The 22,980-nt window shown below is 41.7% G+C and overlaps 1 protein-coding gene and 1 long non-coding RNA gene across 4 annotated transcripts in view; one reads left to right on the forward strand and one right to left on the reverse strand.

Annotated features, from left to right (window-relative positions):
- LOC141370501 (uncharacterized) overlaps window positions 1-17,980 on the forward strand; it is a 41,666-nt gene extending 23,686 nt beyond the window's left edge. For both annotated transcript variants that reach the window (XR_012374560.1, XR_012374561.1), the window contains exons 3-6: window positions 2,038-2,210; window positions 2,476-2,635; window positions 5,969-6,093; window positions 17,840-17,980. This is a non-coding gene — a long non-coding RNA (uncharacterized lncRNA). The remainder of the gene's footprint in view (window positions 1-2,037; window positions 2,211-2,475; window positions 2,636-5,968; window positions 6,094-17,839) is intronic.
- The window catches only part of PTER (phosphotriesterase related), a 66,231-nt gene extending 44,707 nt beyond the window's left edge, over window positions 1-21,524 (reverse strand). The window contains exon 1 of one of the 2 annotated variants that reach the window (XM_025853426.2): window positions 21,432-21,524. The gene's annotated coding sequence lies outside the window, so the exon portion shown is untranslated. Of the gene's footprint in view, window positions 1-21,391 lie in introns of both variants that reach the window. The other variant, XM_025853427.2, reaches the window with a different exon arrangement.
- Window positions 21,525-22,980: the final 1,456 nt, after the last annotated feature.

The raw sequence follows: 22,980 nt of genomic DNA on the forward strand, positions 1-22,980 counted from the left end.
CCCCGCTGAGCAGGGGCTCAATCCAGGACCCTGGGATCCTGACCAGAGCCAAAGGCAGATGCCTAACCGACCGAGCCACCCAGGTGCCCCCAGAGTGTTCCTTCTAAAACACAGATTCAAATAAGTCTCCCCCGGAGTCATCCTTCCAATCTTTAGAAACAAATCTGAACCTGGAACCTGGAAGAGCCCTCTGAAGCCACTCTGCTCTGGCCATGTTCAGCCGCCTGCCCTTCTCTGGGCTCAGCATGTTCACATGTCTCGAGGTCCTTGAATGTGCCTCCGCCTCTTTTTCCTGAGCTTACAAACCCAATCCACTACACCCTTTTCCTGTCCTGGCTAACTTCTGCTGGGCAATGGCGGGGTGGGGGGGGGGGGAAGCTTTTGGCATCATGAGAAGCTTTTCCTGATGCTCTTCCTTGTTGCCCAAGCAGTCTGGGTCACATGCCGATTCTAGGTTCTCTTCTAGCCCTCAGACTTTTACTTTGAAACTCACTTCCTATATTAATGGTTCATGTCCCTCCCTCACACTCTGCCCTCCTTGAGGGCAGAGTACATGACTCCTCTGCCAGTCCTCAGCCATCCACTGTGCCTGGCCCATGGTTAGTACTTAATTAACATTCATATGCTTGCTTGTTTTGAGCCAGCCTTCTTCAGCAAAGCATTTCAGGGAACTCGCACAAAAGACACAGAGTGAAGAAAAAAAATATTAAAGCTGGAGCAAGGAAATTATAAATCAAAGTAGAATAAGGACCAGAAAGGAGGAACAGGTTAATAGTTGTTGGCAAAGGGCTAAACAAATTGTCCTGGGATATTTATTTATTTATTTTATTATTTTAAAAAAAAATATTTAATTTATTTATTTGACAGAAAGAGATAGTGAGAGCAGGAACACAAGCAGGGGGAGTGGGAGAGGGAGAAGCAGGCTTCCCGCTGAGCAGGGAGCCCGATGCGGGGCTCGATCCCAGGACCCTGGGATCATGACCTGAGCTGAAGGCAGACACTTAACGACTGAGCCACCCAGGCGCCCCTGTCCTGGGATATTTATTTAATCAATTTCTGACTACAGATAATTCTGAGATCATAGCACACCCCTTTTAGGGCCCATCACATTATTTCCCTAAATCAAAACAGCTAAAAAGTATTATTAAAAAGCATGGGAAATGGTTTCCCGAAGGTTTTTGGGTTTGGGATTTTGAAGCCATGTTTGTTTTTTACAACTTTCCCTTTATTTTTGCACGCCAAGCTCTCAGAAGATAGGGAACATGCCATTTTCGCATATTCTTCTGTACCCAGCACAATACTACCTAGGAATACATAAGTTTGTTTGCTTGTTTTTAACTTTCCCTTACTAATAAGGGCAAGATTCTTTTTTTTTTTAAGTTTTTTTTTTTTTTTTTTTTTTGAAGTAATCTCTACACCCAGTGTAAGGCTCGAACTTACAACCCAGAGATCAGGAGTTGCACGCTCCACTGACTGAGCCAACCAAGCACCCCAGGGCAAGATTCTTGAGCACATAAATACAACAGCAAGCAATTTTATCTTAAAGGACATTTCCTATTTCAACTGGTAGAAGCCAATTATAAATCAGAAAACTAAAAGCACTTGGTAAAATTAGTGCAGGTGATTCATGGCAGTAGCTCTTTACAAGGAGTAAAACTGGATGATGACTCGTAAGGCTAATTTTTCGAATATATCGACTCTCCACACTAATTTCTTTTTAAGGCAGTTTAATTTTAAAACACTCTTCCTTGAATTACAGAGAGCTTTTCAGTTGCATGAGTCAATATGTATCTGCAAGGTGTTTCCCACAAAATCAGCTCAGGTCCTTTATTTTGAAGACCACACAGTAGACCCGTTTAGACATGCCTTTCACCACCCTGCTTGGCTAATTCAGAGTTACGAAGAAATCAGTTCTGTGTATGTCCTTTCACGTGGTCAGGCCTTGCCTGTTTGGTGTAAAAAAAGGATATGCAGGACGAGCTGAGAGCCACTGCAAGGAGAGCGAGCCTGATTCTGGCCCACCTTGTCTTGGTCTAGTGACTTCCGGAACATGATCTGCTGTATGAGAAAGGCCATGCCATGCTTGATGAAAAGGAGAGGCATAGATGTAATGAGCTTCTGTTTTGATAACTTCTCCAATTCCACCCCCACACACGGACAAGTCGGTACCAACTGAGCGACATGAGCAACTGGCAAGAAGTAAAGGCTCGGTAAGTGTCTGTTCAGCTGATGAACAGTTTTTGTTCTATCCACCTTCAATTCCACACTGATGAAATGCAAGGTCAGCCAAAATATCATGGAGATATCAGCCTCTGATATCTTCATGAGCATCATGGCCTCTTTACAGGCTTGTGACCAGCCATTGTTATTCTCCTTGAAATATTAAGAAGAGCCACTTTTATAGGTTTGAGGGGAGAGCTTGGACTTTAAATTCTCAGAGCCTAGGAAGGTAACATAAAGATATTTACTTTCCAGGCATCTGGAAATTTCACCTGAGGACATTTCATTTCAATGTGGCAAATATTTGCTAAGGATCTAGTAAGTCCAAAGGAGGATACTATGAGAAACAAAGATAAAAAAGGAATAATCTTTTCACAGGAAGCTGAAGAGCCCCCAACACGGTGCCTAGCGCATGGTAAGCATTCAATGGAGGGGTTTATATTTTTTATATATTGGTGGGACACCTATGATATTAAAGTGAATGCAATAATGTTGGAAAAGAGGTACAAAGCAAATGTTCTGGGAAGATGCATCTGGATAACATTCACCGGTACTGGAAGTGCTGGGAGGGCTTTCTGGAGGAGGTAGCATTTAGGCAAGGCTGCAGAAAGAAGATTTTTACAAGGAAGCATCCCGGTGGCATGAGCGACGAAGGGCCTGTTTTAGGATTTGTAAGCAGACTGTAGAGGTTCATACACAGGATGCATGGCAGGTCCACAGTGAAAGCACGACGCAAGCACTGGGCCCAGAGGAAGAGACCTGTGTTAGGATGGTAATTAAATGGGCAGTGTGAGGATAGGCTGAATGCTGGAGACAAGAGGTCAGGGGAGGAGTTAGGAAACTAAAGCAATTTTCATTGTTCCTTGGGGATTTTAAGAGCCAGCGAACTACATTTCAGGGCAAAGGAAGCCTGGAAGAACACTCTCCCCCACCCCCAACTTCCAAAAATATTCCCATGGTAGCAGTGTAAAGTACTCTTCATAATCATACTATAAAACAAAATGTTGAAAAAAAAGTCAAGTCTTAAAAGTGGACTATAAACAGCATGACTTGAGTAATTTTCGACCTATCAAAATGTGTTATTTATTGGTGGGAAAACATTAAATCAAAATATTTGCAATTAGAAAGTTCACAGTAATTTGAACTCTGCACTCTCGAAGCCACAAGATGACCACGATTAATATAACATCGTAGGAAGGTCTTCATAAAACTCTGACTGTATTGAAGCCCTAGCTTTCTATATTGCTGGTTTCATTACCTTCAAGAAATTATGGAATATCAAAAGTATTATCTACAATAATAATGCTGTGTGTTTCTCTGAAGAGCTTCAGGCACTGTACATACTTTAATTAAATCTCCTAATGTCCTTGCGAAGTTGGCAAGGGATCCGCAGAAGGTGAGTCATTGAAAAGTAGCCAACTAGAAGACTGGACCAGAGGACCTACTTTTAGGTGAAACCCACTTTTATTATTATTGTTCCCATTTCACCAATGAGGAAATGGAATTATTATTCAGAGAAGGAAGATGAGCTATCCTCCATTTTCACTAAAGGCAAAATACACTGCTTTAGGCTCTGTAAGCATTTGCTGGGAGACCTTTAAAAATAGTACAAGAATCATGACCTCTGAGGTTCCTCCTTTGAGAGCCAAGCAACATTTATTAATCAATACCTAAAATGTGCACCAAAGAGAATACACATTGCCCCTTACTTTCTTTCAAAATAACACAAGACAAGGATCCCAATTTATCATGACATATAATCTCTTAGCTTTAATGGACTGGTTGACCAGTAGTTCAGCTAAGTTCTTTCCACAGCTCCCTTCTCTATATCCCCAAGCTTCCCAGGCAACAACAGAAAGAAGAGTGGGCACTGGTCTTTAGGAGGTAATACTGGGAGTAGATCTGGTTGGGTTGAAGGCACAGTACAAATTGCAGAGCTAGAAAAAATTGAAAAGAGTAGAAAACAGAGCAAGTCCTGACTCTTGGTTCTACCCTTAGGATAGTGGTATAGATTCAAAACCCAAGAGGGTGAAAAGCAAACATGCATGTAGTTATCATATAGGATCTTGTTTATAAACCAACTCCACTTCTAATAAAGGAAATGAAAGGGCTCATGCCACTTTACCAAAACATGATGCCACTGTCTCAATCTAACCACCTCCTGACATCCCAGAAATGCAGTCATGGCTCCAAAACAGAAATCCCAGTTTGAAAAAAAAAAAAAAAGTCATGAAAAAGGTAAATGCTATTGTTTTAGGCAATAATTTCATATCACGGAGGTCTTAAAAACAAATGAAAATATGAATAATGAAATCCTATGGCAATATTTGGTTGTAAGATGGTTATATTGATCCAGACTATGCTTAAAATTGTTTGGTTTCTCATAAAAATGAAAAGGCAAAATCAAAAATTTTGATGAGAACTGTGGACTCTCAAGTTGGGGGAAAATGTCTCTAAAAGACAGCCTTTTTAAATGGAACTAGGGAAGAAGGCAAGATGACAAATTTTGCCTAGTCCTAAAAAAGTCTGGCACCTGACACAGAAACCTCTTTTTTGGGCAGACTAGTATTCGATGTACTAAAAATAGAATAATAAATGGCTTAGTTCTACTCCGGAAAGCAGATTTACTACAATGGGATCAAGGGCAAATCTAGTAACTTCATGGGTCATAGAGCAATAATCTCTCCTTCCCAATCTTTGAAATGGCAGGGGGAAAAATGCTCTAATGGAATTCTCTAGATTAAAAGACTCACCAAATTAGGAAAATTCTCTATAGCCAAACAACACATTTTTAATTAACCAATCCCTAGTCACATATCTGTATTTAAATATAAAGGGAATGTAACTGCTTATGTATTTTCCCCATTAAAAATAAGGTGCCCTAAAAGATCTAGAAAGGTTTGTCTAGTGCTATATTTTTGAAGTTTATTTTATTTTTTATTTATTTTTATCTTTATTTTATTTTTTATTTTTATTTTTTTAAAGATTTTATTTATTTTATTTGAGAGAGAGAATGAGAGAGAGAGAGAGAGCACATGAGAGCAGGGAGGGTCAGAGGGAGAAGCAGACTCCCTGCTGAGCAGGGAGCCCGATGTGAGACTCGATCCCGGGACTCCAGGATCATGACCTGAGCCGAAGGCAGTTGCTTAACCAACTGAGCCACCCAGGCGCCCTTTATCTTTATTTTAGAGAGAGAATACATGTGTGTGCATGAGTGGGGTTGGGGGACAGAGGGAGAGAGAGAATCTTAAGCAGGCTCCACGCCCAATGGGGAGCCCAACGAGGCGCCAATCTCATGACCTTGAGATCATGACCGGAGCCAAAATCAAGAGTCCCGTGCTTAACCAAGTGACCCACCCAGGCACCCCAATACTATATTTTAATTTGGCATCTCAATCATTACTGTCACCTGCTTCCTAAGAATTCACAGAAAGCATGTCTTTGAAATATTATCCAACACAAGTATTTATCTATGTATTTATTTACAGTTATGCAAGCAAAAGTTTCCTTTTACTGCAGTTCTGACCTATTTTAATAATATTGCCAGTGTACCAAAGGACTATAATCTTAATCTCTTCTTTTGATAGATTTATATTTGTAGCTTTAATAATTTCAAGAAGTTCTCTAAATAAAAAAGACATTTTTAAGTCAAATTACAAATCTGCTTTTTAAAACACATCAAATTATGAAATGCATCTAAATAAGGTACAGGTTTTTTGTTTTTCTTTTGTTTTGTTTTGTTGTTTAGTAGGCTCCATGCCCACTGAGGAGCCCAACACCAGGCTTGAACTCACGACCCTTAGATCGAGACCTGAGCCGAGATCAACAGTCGGACACTTAACAGCCTGAGCCACCAAGGTGCCCCTAAATAAGGTACAGTTTTGAATTTAGATAATAGCTTTAAAGTAAAATCAATAATTTATTAAATATTATAACAAATATCTTTAATTAACATATATAAATTTCAGTTAATGTTAAATGCTATTTGATCTCAGAATTTTTGAGCAGAAAGAGACCATGGAGATCATCAAATTTGATGACTTCATTTTTAGCTGCAGACACTAATGCTTGATCTTTTGAAGGCAGACAGCCCAGACTAGAACCAGTCTCCCAACTTGTCAGGCAAATATTTCTTTTCTTTAACCATGCAGATATTTACTATAAACATCACATTACATTATCCTGTGTCACTTAGTGTGGAAGTACTATTCAGAGGTGACATCACTCACTGGCCTAAGGAAGAAGCTACAATTATCTAGGACCAGAAAATCCTATCCCAACTCCACTGTTGATTGGATGACATCAAGCAAGCCATTTAATTGTACAGCAGCTTTCCTCTTCCTAATTAGAAAAATAAGGGCTCCAGTAATTTAGACTTCCCTACTTAAATTGGTTGTTGCAATAAGTAGTAATAAAAATAACTCTAAAGCATACAGCATATCTAAGTGCAAACGAAATACTTAATAGCAAAAACTCATCTTCACTATATTTAAACCAAGGAGTAATAACCACTTTTAGTCGTAATTAGGAGGGGGATATATTAGCTGTTGTGTGTCCTTATAACATCTGAACAAGCTAATGCAAGGGTATATCTAACAAGTTCAGTAGCTTCTAGTATTTCATAACCTTTCTCTATGTGGACCTAAGCCAGATAGTAATTATTAGTTGAGAATAAACGAGAAATCTTTGACTTCTGAAATGCACCACTTTCCTAACAGAGAGAAGTGTTAACGAACTACCTGCAGTGTGGCTAACAGAATCTGAAAGTTTTACTACAGAATCATCCTGTAACTGATATATGCAGAGTATAAACCCTACCAAATACTATTCCCTCACAATAAAATATCCTTTCCTGGGTGACACGTAAAATCATCCAGCCTGAGCTGACCTTTAAAAGACAAATAAAAACTTATCAACCAGATTCTCTTGGATAAAAAATAGATCTTGCAACTGGGAGGGATAGAAAGAATGAATAAGTAGGCTTGAAAAGCATTGTATAACACAAATTTTTGTAGAAGAAAATGTATCTACTTTGCAGAGAGAATAATCGGAAAGAAAATACCCAAAGATACTGATACGGGTCATTTCTAGGAGACGGAATTTTAAAACATTCCTTTTTCTTTTCTCCTTCATGTTCTGTTTTAGAACATGAATTAATTTTGTTGTATTTTTTAAGAGGTTACTTTTAATGGAAAAAAATGCTGGAGTCTCTTGTGGGGAGGCAGTGAGGGACTATCATGCCCACTTCAAGACTGAAACAGGAAGGCTTGCAATGTGAAGTGGTGGTCTTGCTAGAAAACTGGTGGGATCCGCCGTCCTCATGTCCTGATAGTGGTTTTGGGTAACGAGAGCCAGCACACACGGAGAAAAGTCTGGAGAGGCCACTTTGCTGTGAGCTTCCCACACCTAGGAAGGACTGAAGGGCAGAGTTGGGAATGGTTTCTCGCCATCCTCAGCTCTTGCCTGGCATGCATCCTTTAGCTACGATTTCCATTTCTGGATGGTAGGTCTCCGTCTTAAATTTAAACAAGCATTGCTTTCGGTGTTTAATTACAATTTAATGGAAATACTACTCGCATTCAAATTAGCTTTTAGTTTTCGCAACACGAGTGTGCATGCAAGTTATTGTGTCATTATAATCTCATGTTATAATGGCTTCATAATGCAAGTCCCTATAGGGTTGAATTAGTAGTTTCCTATGGTAATCGCCCATCACTATAATATCATAATCACATAAGCACAGTCTCCACATGCCTCCACTGCAATCATTTTGACATTGTAAGAGCATTTTAATAGTATTAGCAGAGATTCTCCAGAGAAATCATCTCATTGTCACTGCATTACCATATAAGATTAATTGTGGTATGAAAGCCTAAAAAAAAAAAATAAGATGATGCTCAGCAATAAAGCATTTCACTTTTCCAAAGGTCACTACATTTTGCACTAAGGTTTGTGACACCACCCTTCATTGAAGAGACGCCCTTCCACACCATGGACATTTTTTTTGTTTTGTTTTGGTCTGTTTTTCTTCTTGTTTGCTTAGGATTCAAACTAACAGTCATCAGTTAGTTTGTGCTAGAGAAAGAAACAGCCGCAGTCCCTGTCCTCAAGGAGTTAACAATTTAATCAGGTTTGCAACCAGTTATATACAGCATATAGGTCGAAGCAATTAATACCGTCGGGATTAGCAAAGTACTTGCAAGTAACTGGCATGAAGCAGATGTGAGAGCAAACCACACAAGGTGTTCCTGCAGAGACGTGGTTGATAATTATAAAGGGTTGAACCTATTAAAACAGAAGGACTGTGCGGCAGAAACCGAACGCACGTTATCAGGGTTCACAAGAGTCTGGCAGGCGTCTTCGTCGTCACTGAGCCTGCGCAGGAGGGCCACTTAGTCACCAGTCGTGGACACGGACGCAGCCCCAGCCCCAGCCCCAGCCCACGGAGCAAGCAGAAAGCACGGGTGACTGACCAGAAGCGCCTGGTCGGCACGCATCTCTCCGGCTTTGAGGGGGAGAGTGGAAGCCGGACCTTGTTGTTTATGGCGCAGAGAGTAAGCAGAGACCATCTACCGAAGCATCAGATCGAGGGCCAGCAAAAGGAAACGCCTGCTCAGAAAAGCACCGCCTACCCCCTAATACTCTCTCTGGGTCGGAGCCACCGTGTAAAACGGCTCCGTTGTGTCACTGACAAATGGCACACGCTGCAGAGACGGACAGGGTATTGTGTTCCCGTGAGGGGCCTCTAATGCTCTGGTACTGTCTGGGGACACCACGGGAGAACTGCAAACGGAGGATCCTAACTCTCAAGAAATCCTTCAGAGTCTAAAGCGAGTCTAAATCCTCAGGGTCAGACGTCCCAGCCCGCATTCAGCACCCTGCGGGGCCCATGGCGTGCACCGGCTAAGCGCTCGGGATGGATGGCTGAGGAAATTCATACGACTGGAAGGAGCGCGCAGGCTTCAGAGCTGCCGTGGGTCTGCTGGGGGCTACGTCCGTTCCGATAGCACTAACAGAGGAGGAATTCACAACTGGCAATGTCTCTTGTATTATTCAAGCCTTGCTTGCCTTCTGGTTCTGGTAGATCCTGAGCATTCTGAGGAGTAATGGTCGCTCATTGCCCTTTTCTTAAATCGTGTGGGCCTGGGAGATCTCAGAACTACTCAGTGGCTCCGTTTCCGAAAAGAAGTAATACTGCTTTTTAATTGGAACACAATGAGGGTAAAGATTGCTCTCGAAGTGCTCAAAACGACTTTTACCAACAAGCTCTGGAGCAATATAAACTTATTACATAAACAAAATTAGCTGTCCTTCCTTTAGAAGTTATTTTTAATTTCTTAGGTAAAGTCTATGGCACCTGCTACCCTATTCTTCCTTGAGTTCTTGTTCAGGCATCCTATGTAATTATAAACTCTTCCGGCTCATTCTTCACAGTGACATCTGCCATTCTGAAGTGATATCAAAATTTACTTTTATTGCCTTTGATTACCAGTGTTTATTATTATTTGCTTTGTCATTAGACATACAGAGGAAAAGTAAAAAAATCAGGGATGGGATGTTTAAACCCAAATGTCCTCCCCCTAAGAATACAAGTTTTATTTATTTTGCAAAATATATCTTGAGACTGCTTGGAAAAATGTCCTCGTTTCCCTCTCTCATTCAAATGTTTTAAAAGGCAACAGAAAACAGTCCTGATAATGTTCAGTAGGGTTAATCTTTTATTTGATATAAACAATAGTCAGGAGCTATTTAATATCTGGAGTGCCACCAAACATTAACGCTGAACTGCTATATTTCAAAAATGGAAGAATGCACACAGATGGGACCACAGAATGCTCTTATGAACACGTCACTATTTCCCCAACAGGGAGAAATGCTACAACTTCACCAACAGCATAAAGGTTTCAAAAAGTTGATATGACCAAAGTGGGTCTTTGGGCCAACTTAGCATGTGAGCCTCAGCTTCCTCCCAGATAAAACAAAGGAGTTCAACAAGGTGATCGCCAAAGTTCTTTCCAGATACAAATTCCATGATTCTAGGCAAGAAGGCAGTAAATGACCTCTAACCGACCTCTGCAGTGGCTCCCCATGAGTTCACCTTGTTTAGACATTAGATAAATGGGGATATTAAGGTAGGAGAAAATCAGGCAGAACATTTCTATACAAGAAACGAGAAACCTATTGATACTGTTCTAATTCTTTTTCTGAACCATTCTCGAACAAACTATATGACAGTATTTACTTTACTATAAACTTCGGATTATTACTAACAGATGAATGAAATAAAAATACCTCACAACCCATATTATGACTTTTTTTATTATTGCTCTCTATACTGCTTATGACTAAAATAGAGGCTAGTATAAAATAATCCCGGCTCTATTAGCCCTCAAATAAATGATGCTGAGTGTCTAAGCAACTGAAAACTCTCAGCTATTTCCCAAAGAACAGCTAAAATGATCCATTATGTGCATATATGTATATATATATATATATATATATACTTATACACATACATATCCAGTGTTCACTGTCTAATTATCAGCGTGTAAGTACAGAGACTATTCTGAAAATTGTTTTGTGCCAACTTTACAGCCAAGAATCATTTTATGTCTTAGTGGACAGTGAGGTAAGTAAAAAAAAAAAAGTTTTTTTGTCAGTGTTTTGAGAAGGTGTGATATATAGCCCACTGGTGGTTCAGATCAATTTTAGGTGATATATGGGCATTTAAGATGTCTTAAACACGTATTTATTTTAATGTGTTTTAGAATAAAAGTAATAAATGTTGCAAGCCTCTGATTTTATGGATATTATTGTTTAGGATGAAGCTTAAGTAAAAAAGTGGGTTTAAAGAAAAATATTAAGTAATTAGAAAAGGTAGTACCTGGGCATAGCAAACATGCTTTATTTTATTTTTTTTAAGATTTTATTTATTTATTTGAGAGAGAGAGAGCGTGAGTGGTGTGGAGGGGCAGTGGGAGAGGAAGAAGCAGACTCCCCACTGAGCAGGAGCCCAAAGAGGGGCTCGATCCCAGCACCAACTGAGCCACCCAGGAGCCCTGCAAACATGCTTTAAAAATGATAGGAGAATGAATCAAATTTGACCAATTTGGTAAATATTAATGAGTGATGAATTCTTTCATTCTGATAAATATTATGCTGAATTTGTGAAAATTAAAAGGCATTTAACATCTCTACAATATCTTGTAACACATTTATTTTCTCTGGCCTATTAAAGAGCTAACTCCTGGTCTGGGGGTAACATCCTCCTAACTCATCAGAAATATAATCATGACTTCTAATTAGGCAGAGAAAGCTGTCATCCAATTTTAACTCTCAGACCTTTTTGTTGGTTCTATAATTGTTGACGTCACTTTAAATGATGTTGATTTAAAGATATGAATATGATATATGGTGTCAGGGCACCTGGGTGGCTCAGTTGGTTGGGCGTCTGCTTTTGGCTCAGGTCATGATCCCGGGATCCTGGGATCGAGCCCCATATCGGGCTCCCTGCTCAGCGGGGAGTCTGCTTCTCCCTCTCCCTCTGCCACACTCTCTCTCAATTAAATAAGTAAAATCTTTAAATAAATATGATAATGTGGTGTCAAGAATATAGATGGAGACATTATGGTCGGACATGGTACAGCTACTGAGGAAGTTCTCCAATTTTAATACAATAAAACTCTGAGGTTGAATACATCATTCTTTGTATAGAAATGCATATAGATAAAGAAACTTTCCTTTCTGCTAATGCTATAAAAATCATTACATTATATAAGAATAATTAATGAAAACTTATTTTACCGAGGTATTCCTAACACAAAGATAAAAGTAAATAAGTGAAAACAGGTTCACAAAAAACTACATCATCCCTACATAACGCATTGTGCAAATTCCATATAACAAAACCTTTTAAAACTCTGATTTAGTCTATCAAAAAGCAAAGGAATTTAGAAATTAATCCTTTTGACATCACCGTAGCAAGAATAAGTAGTAGCAAAGGTCCAGGAAGTGTCCCTAATGCTGGAAACTGTATATGTTCTTTTATACATTTTAAAATCTAACAATGAAATGAAATTCAATAGACAAAAAATAAACTATATAGAATCTTCACAAAGATCATTTTAAACCTGGATCTCTTAGCTTGAAATATTTTGGTCTTTCTACTGAAATACACTGATAAACAAAAAGTGAAAAAAGAATGTGTGGGAGGAATGAATTATGTCAAAAAGGGAAAAAGGGGCACTGCAATGCAGGTTGCAGGAAACTCCACCCCCCCCCCACCCCCTGGAACACCCACCAGATCAAATATGGCTGTAAGGTCAAAGGCTCAGTAATGTCAGTGCTAAAAACAGCAGATTCTTTACTTCTAATACCCTAAGCTGTTCCAAAGTATTTATATAGGACAAAGAGGAACACCTTAAAGATGAACCTCTCTGAATGAAAACATGGCGGGGGGGGGGGGGCAAGTTCAAAGCAACCCAGAAGCCAAAGGGAATCAATGTCAGGTCTTTGACTTATGCAGAAATGTGAGTGAGACTCAAGAGAGAGAGGCTCAGGTCAGTCCCTAATCCTACCTGTGGAAGCTTCAGGAACTTGGATGGGCAATGGCAGTGGCAGGATGGAGACAGGGCTTTGGAGTAACAGTCCGTGAAGTACACTCAGCAGAGATGTTTTCTTGCCTAGTGGCAACCTGGAAAGACCCTTCCTGCGGTAGCAGAGGACATTTTTATAGAAAGTACTAGGCAGAGGGCATTCACCAGGCATGGTGCATTGGAAGCCAGCACCCTCTTCTTGAATTTGCGTGTGAAATGGACTTGTGCAACTGTAAATGGAAAGTGTCTGAAGTTAAAGACTCAACTTGGAGAAAATGCAGCCTGAGCAGCTCTGTGACTGGTAGAAAGGCAGACTCATGAAGTGATAGATATGCCATACACCAGGGAGTGATAAATGAAAACGTGTCAAATTATCTAGGTCAAAATTAGCAAAGACTCTCTTGTAGCCTTTCTGGATAAGGGTATCAACAATACTTTTCTATGGAGTGATTGGTAGTAAAAACCACACTCTACTTACACATGTATTGTCTTACATATGCATGCATAGCTCATTATTCAAATGTAATTTCTCCCTGAAAACATGATGGGTACCAAAGTTTGCATTGCAGGAGGTTATGTATTACATTCGGTTTTTTTTTTTTTTTAGTTATTTCATTTTAACTTTTAATGTCGGCATTTTCAAAAGCTTGCATATGTGGAGAGAATAGTATAATGAACCTCTAGGTATCTATCACCCAGGTTCAACAATAGATTCCAATAAAAGAAGTTTTTAAGGGGAAAATTAATGTTTCACAGCTCATTTAAAACCACCAACCAGTTATTCCAAATATTACTAATATATTCTTATGACCCATATAACAATCTTCTAAGGATTTCTGGCAATTAATTAACTGCAAAAGACATTTTTTCAAATTAAAAAAAAACACAATTATTCTATTCTGAAGGCATACTGTAAAGCTTTCCAGAAACAACTCTAGGACCCACGGTAGATGTAGACAGGTGATAGTCAAACTGAGGTATTGGATGCTTTCACATTCCCAATATTTTTTCTAATATAAGAGCTTTACTAGCTTCTTATGCTCATCATCTCTCTTAGACATTTTCAGTTGATGACATGAAGGCAACAATGTGCAACACATTTAACAATGTGAGCACAAGATGTTGCCCTCTAGGGGGGAGAGCTGAGCTATAGGACCACAGTGTCCTCTACGTGCTCATGCCCTTTTTGATGGCACAATATGTGGACTGATATTAGCAAGTTGTTGGTTCAAAGAGGAAATTCTGAGGAAAAATATTGGTGAGTTATAACAAATATCTGGATGGTGGTAGTTCGGATGGCAAGGTATACTTAATTATGTATATTTTATGTTAACCGCTTAATAAAGTACATAGGATTCATGTAATCATGTTGCTACAATTTTTATCTAATTACTTCATTATTTTAAGTCACAAGCAGAAAGCTCTCCTCCAAGTAATGTTGAGAAGTTCCTAGGCTGAGTAGACCCTCCAAAGACTTGTAGTCATCACTTGGTTGCTCAAATTTGATAATCAATGAAAATAATTCCAAAACTGGTAGTTTCCAGAGACCATTATTATTACAGTTCAGTAGTATGGACTGAATTGTGTTCCCCCCCCTTATATGTTGGGGTCTTAACCTCCAGCACCTCAGCATGTAACTGGGTATGGACATAGGGCCTTTAAAGAGGCAATTACATTAACTACATTATGTAGTTATGAGCAGAGATTAGGAAACATAGACAAAGGGAAGTCCATGGGAGGACACACGGAGGAGCCAGCTACCAGCAAGCCAAGAGAGGCCTCATAAGAGACCAAATTTACCAACACTTTGATCTTGGTCTTTCAGCTTCCAGAATTGTGAGAAAATAAATATCTGTTGTCTAAGTCACCCAGCTGGTGATATTTTGTTATGGCAACCCTAGCAAACTAATACCATCAGTAATGGAGGTCGCCTAATCCAAGCTACAGAGGTGGCCTTTAATTACACCTGGGGGGATCTGGGTCTACAGAGCAGAAACTTTGTTGAAAGGGCTGGCCAGGCATATATGATTCAATCTGATGCTTTGTGACACATTTTGATGACAATCAGGTGTATGAACAAGAGATATTTATTTCAGTTTATTTGTCAGGGTATAATAGGTAGCTTGCTAAAAAAGTTAAGCAGATACCACACAAAGATGTTGTAGCAGGTGTATCATGTGAAATACCCCTGAACTGGGGGCTGGGCTTTATATTTCCTCCAAACCTTAGAGAGCAAGACTAATAACATCGAACTTTTCAGATATATAACGAATATAATAGACAAGACATGTAGAAATGTGACATTATGAACATGATAACTTGAGTTTATGAAAATAATTTAAATATTTCAAAAATCAGGGGGCACCTGCATGGCTCAGTCAGTTAAGCATCTGATTCTTGATTTTAGCTCAGGTCATGATCTCAGGGTCGTGAGTTCAAGTCCCGCATCCGGCTCCACACCAGGAGTGGAGCCTGCTTAAGATTCTCTCTCTCTTCATCTCCCTCTGCCCCTCGCCCAGGCTCTCTCTCTCTCTCTCTCTCAAAAAAAAAAAAAATCAGTACATATATAATTTTGAAAATAGTAAGCCATATTAAGAAATCATTGTTGCTACACAGTAATACTAAGGGGTTTTTGGTTGCAGTGGACTTGGAATTACACAAAGGAGCATTATATTCACAACAATATTTACCAATATTCTCCTCAAAGTGCTTTTCAAACACTAAATAATTACCCAATTAAGCCACTGAAAGATAAGCTGTTATTACTCTGGATTTAGTGAAAAGGACTAATAATTACTATTTTAACAGTTTCTGTGAAGAAAGTCTCAATGTTTACCGAACACAACTATGAGAACACCCCATCCATTTAGTGAGTAGGGAACAGAAAAAAGATAAAAGGTTGATTAGTTAAGTGAATTCAGGGAAAGAGAGAGTTGATTAAGAACTAAGAACCATGACCGTGAAAACAGAGAACTTAATATGCAAAGCGATGACCAAAATTGGCAGAAGGCTATTTATGAATCCTGCCAATATTCAATGTTGCAGACTGACAATGGAGAATCTGTGGTCATGCCCTCAACAACATAATTCATCACACTAGTGCTTGGGGCAGTCATGTCCAAGCAATTTATCATCATCATATCACTCGTCTGAGTAAGAGGGGGGGAGAACTTTGATTGTTAACCTCTAGGGAGAATGGATTTATAGCCAACATCCCTAAGAATGCAGCATGGCTCTGCCCAAAGCAAAATGTTCCGTGCTTCGCTTCTGTTTAATTCAGAGTAGAAGTGTGAACACATTGCCTCCGGGACATTGAGAGCAAAACCTAGGTCTAATGCTCTTAGCTCAAAAATAAGATAGCCAGGAAACCATATTTAAAATCATCGAAGCTGCTTTAAAAAAATGCTTATGGATGACACATTTCAAATGCCCTTTGGTGACAAGATCATTTCTGAAATGCATCCATGGATAATCACATTTGGGAAGAATCATCATCATCTTTTTTTTTTAAGATTTTATTTATTTATTGGAGAGAGAGAGCACGAGAGAGAGAGAGCATGAGCAGGCGGAGGGGCAGAGGGAGAGGGAGAAGCAGACTCCCCGCTCAGCAGGGAGCCCGATGTGGGGCTCGATCCCAGGACCCCAGGATCATGACCTGAACCGAAGGCGGATGCTTGCCTGACTGGGCCACTCAGGCACCCCAGCACTGAGCCTTTTTGTATTTTACATTTTAACAATGGCTGCCCTTACAGGGTGTAATTAAACACCTAAATGCCATTTTGCCCCCTTTGATTAAAATCATGAAGCTGAGTTGAGCATTGTGGAAACAAGTATGCCTGCTGTCTCTCTCCCCAACAGCAAGGGGAGCATTACTCACTACAGCAAGCCTTCCCTCTTAGGCTTCCATGGTGTCTGGTAAACTGGAGATCAGTAATCTCTGGACACAGGTGGCTCAGCTCTTACCTGAGTCCGATAGTCAGGATAGGCTAGTTTCTGCTGTGGTAACAAACAAATCAACCAAATCTTGGGGCATAAACATAACAAAAGCTTATTTCTAGCTCTCACTACCTGCCTAACACAGGTCAACAGGGGGCACTGCTCCACGTCCTCCTGTCATGTCCAAGCTGACAGAACAGACGCTATCTAGAAAATTGGTGGTCACTGTCGCAGAGGGAAAGAAAGTGTGACAGATCTCTCACTGGCTCTTAAAGCATCTACTCAGAAGTGACATGTCACTCCACTTACATTTCGTTGGCCAAAGCAAGTCACATGGCCATACCTCGCTGGAAAGGGACAGAGAGATGGATATGACTCGCAACTCCCATGCAGAGCAGGCAGAAGCATGTGGACTCAGGCAGATACTGCTTCATGAATGGGCACTCAGAACCACAGAGCCAGTTTAGGCCAGGTGGCCAGGTGGGAGCAGGTATTTTATTTTTCTCCTTCTTCCTTTTTTTTTTTTTTTTAAAGTGAGGGAGGATGTCTACGAATGAGAGCCTTTTATGGAAAAAATGAAAGTCTTTTTAGAAAAACTTGGACTACTGAAAATATACCCTAGAGAACATTTGGTGTGTAAAAAATATATTCAACCATCTTAGGTCCTTCTATTAACAGTGAAGTTCATAGGGCTACTGAGCAGGACACAAGGAATTGATTTTCCCATTGTTACTGGATGGCTCACTGGGCTATTTAAGACATTTGAGGAGAAAGACTCCTCATATGGTAAACGCTTTAAGCATATGGAAGGAAGAATGGGCATTTTCCAAGGTTGGTAGTTCTTCCTATGTTATACAGTTCATTATTTTGTCTTCAAGCTTAATTCCGAGAGTGACCTCTAAAATTCTTACATAGGGCTCTCTACCAACTATAATACTAGACCGAGAGGACACTGAGGATGTAGATGTAGATTTCTCAAGACTAAATGTTCTAACCTATATATGTGTTCTCCTTTCCTCTGTTTTTATCTGGGTCAAAATTTAACTACTCACACTTCAAACTATATTAAATTGCATTTTTTTTTGCAGAAACTCTTTTCACTTCAGCCATATTCAAGTTATTTTCTGCCCTACATGAAGAAGGGGAAACTTGTCCAGTGAAATCTGACCTTCAGTTCAGTCACACCCAGAACACACCCTGTGCCGGTTCCCCTCCCACCTCACTGGCCATCCTCCATTGCTGGTTCTTCCTCCACTGACCCCTAAGCATTGGGCTCTTGGGTCCTGGGTCCAGGTTCCTCTGCCCTTCTCTACCTATATTCTCTCCCCGGGTCCTGTTATACACTTCCAACAGTTTCATATATGTCATTAACGACTCCCCAGTAATTATCTGTAGCCCAGATCTCTCCGTGAGCTGCAGTAGAATATACTCACCAGCCTATATGACATTTCCCCTTGAACATCCCATAGACCTTGGGGTAAGGCAGATGCTACAATGGCACCCAAAAACTCCATCCTTCCTGGTATTCACACCCCTGTGTTGTTCCCCTCCCCCCCCCCCCCCCCCCCCCCCCACACACACTGCACCAGGGTTGGTCTTTGTAATCAACAGCAAACAACAGAAGTGACAGTATGCTACTTCTGAGATCAGTTTTTTTTTTTTAAAAAAAGACTGGCTTCTACCTTGGGTTCTCTTTCCCTCTTGGAACATTTGCCCTGGGGGAAGCCACATCATGAGTAGCCCTATGGAGAGGTCCATATGGTAAGGAACTGAAGTCTCTGGCCAACAGCCAGCTGAAATCTGTCAACAGCCATGTGAAGAAGCGGGCTCCAGTCAAGCCTTGAGATGAGCATAGCCCTGGCTGATGGGTTGACTGTAACATTATGAGAGACTCTGAGCCAGAACAAACCCAACCATGCCATGCCCAAATTCCAGACCCACAGAAACTGAAATAACAAATGGCTGTTGTTTTAATCTGCTAAATGTTAGGGTAATTCTTTAAATGTGGTAATAGGTAACTATTCCACACATCACAGATTTAAAATGCACCAAATGGAAATTTCCATCTCCCCTACCCCAATTCCCAATTTGTTCTTTCCCTGGCCTTCCTCTTCTTAATTAACATCTACATCTGCCCAGTTTCTGAGCCAGCATCCTGAGAAACATCCTTGGCTTCTCCTTATCTTTCACTACAACCTGCCATTCATCAGCAAGTTCTACAGAATCAAAATCCAAAGCATTTATCAAATCCATCCCTACAACAAAATGGATTAAGAGCCCACTTTGCATAAGGCACAGCATCAGGTGCTGGAGAAACAGCGATAAATAAAATATGCCAACCCCACCCTCATGTAGTTGACATTCTTACAGGAAGGAGTAAAGAATTCATAAACAAAATATATAGTACATCATATGGGAATAAGTCGTATGCAGGAGAACGAAAGGAATGGAAGGATGGGAATGCCAGGGGGTTCGAGGGGTGTTAGAATGTTATTTTAAATATGGTTGTCAGGAAGGCCCAACTGGTAAAGTGGCAGTTGAAGATTCCACATTCTCTGGCTCTCCCGCCGCTACCTGAGCCTGAGTTACCACCATCTTTCGTCTGGGCTACATCATAGCCACCTCCATGGCGCTCCCCTGCCCACAACCCTTCAGGGGCTTCCCATTGCTGTTAGATGACAATCTGGAGAGCTTACCAGGCTGCACAAAGCCCTGCATGACCTGGTGCCACCCTGTCTTCCAACTTCACCTTAAACCAGTCGCCCAAGCTCCAGTCACAAAGACGTTCTGGCAACTTCTAGAACATGCTAAGTTCCTTCATGGCTCCATTGCCCAGGCAGGTCCCACTGAAAGTAATGAACATCACCAGGGCCTTCTCATCCTTCTAAATCAGAAGGTCTTGGTGAGGACTCCTTTTCGCCACCACAGGCAAAGGGCCGCGCCCCCGCCTACTCCATTTTCCTTTATCACAGCCCTCTGTTTACAAGTTGTAGCTGTTGGTTAATTAATTAGTTTGTTGGTTGTTTCTTTGTTTCTGCCTCCAACCAGAATATAGACTCCTAGAGGCTAGAATCCTCATCTGTCCTGTTCTGTATTGTAGCAGGCCCAGTGCGTGTCCAGCTATACAATACACATTTATTGAATGGATAAGCCAATCTTTCCTGACCACCCTGTAATTTTGACACCAAGTGTAACCAAAAATATCATTAAATGGTAGAAGCAGAATCTTGTTTTCACAAATCTATAGGTTTTTCGATGTCGTAGAGACCTAGAGATCAATTACTCTTATGTGCCAGAAAGGATAAGGAACTTGTACAAAGTCGGAGACCTGGAATCAGAAACAGAATTAGGTTCCACTCATGGGTCCTCAGAGTTCTTTAAGCCAGCCACCTTGCTTCCTGCCCCCCTCTACCAGAGTACCTTTAGTTCCTGTAGGACAGGGGCAGACTTGTGAAAAACACAAATACAGGGTGGCTAAGTGGTCAGAGCACAGGTTTTGGAGTTAGACATGAATTTTTTTCTAAATTTTCCAACAGTGTGGCTTACCCTTCTGTGCCTTACCTTCCCCCTCTGTAACACTAGAACTGTCATAGAGCAGTGTTAGGGTGCACAGAGCTCAAAGAAGACCCCTGGTGATTTGCTTTTACTAACTGGCATAAATACACACACACACACACACACATAGGTTTGGGTATTCCTATTATGACTGAGATCAAGGAATGGAAATAAAATGCATTTTGCTTTTTTATGCCCCAAATCTATATTACAGATATTTTAGGAACTTTTATAACAATAAGACAACATCTAGGCTCCACAAATGAAAAACATAATTTCATAAAGTAGCAAGCTGTGAATTTTGTGTTCGATTTATCCTCTTCAAAATTAAGTTGCTGCCTTGCTATCAAGTGCAAGTTGTCTAATCTCTTTTTCTTTGCAGCGCTCACGGAGATTTCTTTTTAAAGGGAGTTAGTTATTTCCGGAATTACATCAGGCCTTTAGGATAACTGCTGTACACCCCTGCTGCAGAAGCTCTCCTCTCTATAAGTGTGTCCCCCTCGGAGGTGTCATTGCACCCGAGGCGTCTTCACAAATATCACAAAACTGAGGCTGTAAATACTGCGCTCTTACCCACAAGGCAGGCGCACCTAAGTGTGTTTGGAGTATCGTTATGATAGAAGAACCATGAGACGGTAAAATAAAGGGCAAGGCCGAGGCCCAAAGCGGAGAGGTATGACTTCAAAGCTTATCAAAGGAGAATGAATATGCAAGAGAAGCCCCCAGCCCAGCGCAGCTGCCGGAGAACAACTTCGGCGCATTTCTGTCGAGCAACACTGAGCTCGCGCCACGCAGGGCCCTCGGGCCTCGCTCCGCGCGGGACTCTCGGCCTCAGGTTTCAAGCCAGGCTTCGCTGGACTTTAGACTTTGGGGCTACCAGCTGCTTCTAAGCCCAGGCCAGGCTCCTGGGCTTCGCGCGGCCTCGCGATCCCGGTCTTTGCAGCTTCCCCTGCACATATGGGGAAACGCAGCAGCTTGCCAAACCTCCCTTCCCCAGGGGCACCTCTGCGGGGGCCCTCCGCAGGGATTATTAATGCCAAAGGACCCCGGCCGCAGCGGCTCCTCGCGGACCTCGCTCTTCCTACCCTGCCCACGGCTCCAGCGCCCGCTCCGGCTCCCGCGCACCTTCCCTCCGCTCGCCGCGCGCAGCCTTCTTCCCCGGGACCCTCAGCAGGGCCAGCTTGCCGGGCCTTCAACGTCCCCCTACTCTCCTCCCCCTTCACCCTCTGGCTTAGTCTATTCCCCGCCCCGGGGTCGCTGGGCCAAGTTCCGCAGGGCCCGGGCCACGCCCCACCCAGCCCTAGGTCACGCCCTGCGTGATGCCACGTCCCATCTGGCCCTACGCCACACCCAGCGGGGCCCAGGACCCGCCCAGCCCGCCTCCAGGCCAAGTCCGCAAGCCGTCTGGCTCGTGGCCTGCCCTAACGTTAGAGCGGGCAAAGAGCTGGTAGCTGCAGCATCCGTTCAGCGGCTGAGCTGGGAGCCCACTTTCTCTGCGTAAGAGTCTATTGTAGGTACCCCCCAAATGTCCTGGCAGGAAAAGGACTAGGGGCTAGATCCCCCAAGGGGAAAGGAAGCGGCTGCATTTCCCCAGGATCGCAGGTCTTACAGAAAAGCCTGGAACATGGAGGCTTTAGTAGCGATTTTAGTTTTCTCCAAGGATTACTCATCAGAGGGCTGCACTGGCAATTTAGTATCTCGAACAGGATTTGGATCATCATTCTGAATACAAAGCAACTTTGGGTTTGTTTCTCCACTGTTTCAGGTCCCTGGGCCTGAGGTTTCTCATCTTTCCAGAGTCTGTACGGAATAGTAGCGCTTGAACTGGCCTTAGCACCTCCTGTAGCAGCTGGCTTAGTCACAGTGAGGGCATCTGTCCACAAAAACAGCGCTAGGAACAGTTGTCGTGATACAGAGTAATTCCTTTAAGTAGACACTGTATTCAAGTCATTTTATCCTGAATTCTGGGAAAAAAGAGGATGGTGACTCAAATGGGAAGAATCTCCAGGTGCCGTCTGAAAGGAAGGTAAACCCTTAATAATGATGATGACGATGATGATAATGGGTAGAGTTTCCTGAGGCCAATGCTGCTACTCTAGGTGATGCGTGTATGTTATCTTGCTTAATTTTTAGAACAACCTACATGTGGTAGGATCATTGTCTCCTCCAATTCCAGATGAGGAAACAGATCCAGAGAGAGAAGTACCTTGTGCCCAGCCAGGACTAGAACCCACTTTGGTCGATGTCAGTACACCACACCTTCTTAGTGGAGAGCAGGGCACTTTGATAGGAGGCTTGGTAATCAATTGATTTATTTAAGTCACAAAAAGAAGAGAAAAGGAAATGAAGTTGCGCGTGCATGTGTTCATTTTTTAAGGAGGGTAAAACTATGAGAAGTTGGTTGGTAAAGGCTAGGCAGGGAGACAGAACTGAAGGAGACGAATGGTCCTTAAGGATGGCGGCTCCTCAAATCCTGGACAGGGAAGGGGGTAAAAATAGGGTCCGACAGGAGGAGAGACAAGAATAAATGTAGAGGTTAAGAACTCTGGAGGGATGAGTATTGAGAGAACTGTATATCACTGGGGCTCATCCTGAGATTATATAATGAAGAGATGAATCGAGGGAAGCTTCTAGAGTGATTTCAGTGCTGGCTAACACTTTGTTCATGCTGCAA

This window comes from Callorhinus ursinus, unplaced genomic scaffold (genome assembly GCF_003265705.2).
Source record: "Callorhinus ursinus isolate GAN/ISIS: 27379988/994484 unplaced genomic scaffold, GSC_fseal_2.0 scaffold36, whole genome shotgun sequence".
Classification (NCBI taxonomy): domain Eukaryota; kingdom Metazoa; phylum Chordata; class Mammalia; order Carnivora; family Otariidae; genus Callorhinus; species Callorhinus ursinus.